General features: G+C 34.3%; 1 long non-coding RNA gene across 1 annotated transcript; it reads left to right on the top strand.

Annotated features, from left to right (window-relative positions):
- Window positions 1-293: 293 nt before the first annotated feature.
- On the top strand, window positions 294-2,799 carry LOC146002319 (uncharacterized). Its single transcript, XR_014443693.1, has 3 exons — window positions 294-313; window positions 1,468-1,597; window positions 2,684-2,799. It is a non-coding gene; the product is annotated as an uncharacterized LOC146002319 (long non-coding RNA).
- Window positions 2,800-3,311: the final 512 nt, after the last annotated feature.

Raw genomic sequence — 3,311 nt, 5'->3', positions numbered from 1 at the left:
TTAATTTCTTTACTATAGAAATTAACATAATGAATAAGGATATGCTTGATATTTTATTCAAAAGTGTTCATGAACATTTCTCTCTGTGCAACGATTCAACATCTTGGCGTGTATTTTTCTAATCGGCGCTCTCCCTCAAGGTTACCATTTGAAGTGAGCTAACTGGACGTGACTAATGTAGACATGCATGTTTTGCTGTAGAAGACAAATCATGTGAAAATTCGTGAACTATATAAGCACCCGGCAACACGATTATTTTTCATTCATTACTTGTACACAGGGAAGTATATAGAAGGAAGTCATGTTTTCCAAGGTAAGAATACAACATACAGCATGAGCCTGCGTTTGATACCAAATTGCATGCTTGACTTTTGCTTATTCGATTGCATCAATTTACTCTCAATGAACAACTCAATAAGTCCAGGTGCCACTGTGCCTCTCCATTCGAAAAGATATTTCAAAATATGAAAAACTATATATGCTTAGTATTCCTTCTAGAGCATTGACGTGAACTTTCATGTAGTTTGGTTTCACTGTTGTCTAGATATTATCAATAGTTTAATAGACTTACGTAATCGCGAAACATTGGATAATATCTAGACAACAGTGAAAGAAAACTACACGAAAATTCACGTCAATGCTCTAGACGGAATTCTAAGCGTATGTAAAATTTCATATTTTGAAATAATTTTTTTCGAATGGAGAGGAAATTTTGAAAAAAATCACCCTTTCAGCTGCGAAAGGTCCTGTCAAGCCTTAATCGAGATAATTCTCCCCACATTGTCATGTTATACTAAAGGCAAAATACGTCTAAATCTAAGAATATTTACAAACTCTTGGCCGTTATTATGTTTCCGGGTTTAAAAAGGAAAGTTCTTTGTAACTGTCTCTTTACCTTATAAACTAATGATATACCTAACTGAAAACTTTTGTCCTTTATCCTGCTTGAATGACAGTGTTCTGGGTAGATTTAAGGCCTGGTTAAGGATGTCTCCTTACATTTGCATCTTAGCCAATTATATCTAATCATCCTCTTCGTCACGATTAACCTGATGAGGTAGAAAGTTGACATAAAATAAGTTTAATAAGGAAATCTCAAGACAGGTTGTTACTTATCTTTTCTTTACAGGCCGTTTGGAAAAAACAGTAAAGTTCAGTATGTAGTATTTTTTCCATTAAAAAAATCAGAAAATATGCAGAACGGAAATATGATGTTAATATTTTTTGCAGAAATACGGTTATACGTTCAAACATTTAGTTAATCGAGATCAAATTGAAAAACGTCGAAAATTTACATCTAACTCTCTAAGGCATGCTTGTGTCATATTTTCTTTCTTTATCGACACCAAATATCACGAGTTCCAATCTGCCTGGTCAAGTGTTGTTCTTTGCGAGTGTCCTTTCATCAAATCCATCTAATCGTCACTCATTCTCGTTGTAATATAAAACCACCTTTCTTCTTTCAAGGTCATTGTATTCCTCGCACTGCTTGTTTGCGTGGCAGTGGCTGTACCTTATCCAATGCCATATCCTCAGAGAGTCCCAGTTCCTCTGCAGCAGAAGGGAGACGACATGAAGACAGCCAACTTCATGTGGGGTGAGTTCTTTTTCAAAGCACATGTTACTTTATGAAAAATCTAGTGATATCGAAGTGTAATTAGCAAAATACTCCAACCAATTACAAATGAACACAGCGATATTTTTTTTCAGAGATAGCTCAAGAAAACAGTTTGAAGTGGAATTTTACCGACTGAAATGTGCCACCACTGGAGACAAAACCTTGGACCCTTTGATAACATTGCCATTGTAATAAAAAGGATTTTACCGAAGAAGATTCTATACAAGATTTCTAATATATATTCATTATTATTACTAACTCTTCAAAGTGTAAGCCCATAGTGTACTATTACTCATGAATGACGTATGGAGACTCAACAGACAGGTGACTCTGGAAGGTTCTGCCATTGGCTGGGCTTCTGCGCTGGTCGAGCGAGAAGTTTAGCGTGGCAGATCCTTGCCGACTACGAGAGACTTCTGACGTACTGGACACTGGCTGGACAGGCTGAGTATAATGCATTACAGTCTATCGCCCTTTATAGGCCCTCATGGCCGGGTGTAATTTACCTAAAGTCCATTGATTTATTTTGAGTTCTTAAAAGTGCAAGTAAAGGAAATTGTTTTAGTTTAGATTTTTTAGGTGGATTGCTCCGGGTCATGTTGACTGTGGGGGGTTTTGGGCTGGGTTGCGATTTGCTCTGACTCGTGTAGCCTTTACTTACTGACTGCTGACTATCAAATGGGACAAATTAAACTAGGTTAACTGGGAGATAATCCATAGACATTTCTGTTGAATTGATTGTATTTGGAAAGTATAAGTACTAATATGTTTTGTAATAAATATTGGGTTAACGAATATTAAGTTCCAATTGTATACTTTAAGTACCTAATATATGATCATCCACTGCGCCGATAAGACAATCCTCATCTCACTTCTTTATTAATAAAGGGGAAACAAGAGATGTAGAGGATTATAAAAGTTATTACTATAAATGTACAATTATTTGCGTTTCTAAGAAATATTAATCCGAGATTCTGTAATACGATAAGCGTAGCAATCGGTGATAGCAATAACGTGAACCATTATTAGATATACATATAAAATATATACTAATTCTTCTTACAGGATTTCCTTACTTCTGGGGATAGAGAAACTACACGAAGTAGCCATGAATTAGAATGAAGTTACGATCAACAGGAATAATCACAGAATCGGCCATTTACTCCAGAGAAGATGATAAATCTATACCTACTTCTGTTGCATTTCATTAGTTTAAGGTAGTGTTTCCAACTAATATGATTTGTAATGTCTATTTGAATTGAATAAATTTTTCGTATTACTTGCATGATACATTGAGTATAAAAATATATTCATTGAATTAGATACAAAAGCCTTTACAAAATTAGCCTCTTCTAAATTGGTTCCAGTGCACCTATATATAATAATTTAGTCATTACACATGATTTCTTCTCATTTCTATTAAATTTTTATTCATAGATTTTTAAGAAATTTATATAGTTTATACATCTTTCACTTAAATTTATTTGCTGAAACGCTCTTTTACTCTGAGTTGTAGTCATTGCTTGGAGGTATCCTGGCACAAGTTTAAAACACTTTCTTGTAATAGTGGTAGTATAAAGTTACGAAATTATATTATTTAATGTATTGGTAATGTTTGTTACTTTAAGGTTTTACTTTTTCATTTTACTTTTGCTATTTTTGTCTCACTCTGGTTGTTTTGGATAATCGCGAC

The sequence above is a fragment of the Lepisma saccharinum genome, chromosome 18 (assembly GCF_977018435.1).
Source record: "Lepisma saccharinum chromosome 18, izLepSacc3.1, whole genome shotgun sequence".
Classification (NCBI taxonomy): Eukaryota; Metazoa; Arthropoda; class Insecta; order Zygentoma; family Lepismatidae; genus Lepisma; species Lepisma saccharinum.
Note: the sequence above shows the minus strand (reverse complement) of the source record. Positions and strands in the feature narration are given on the sequence as shown.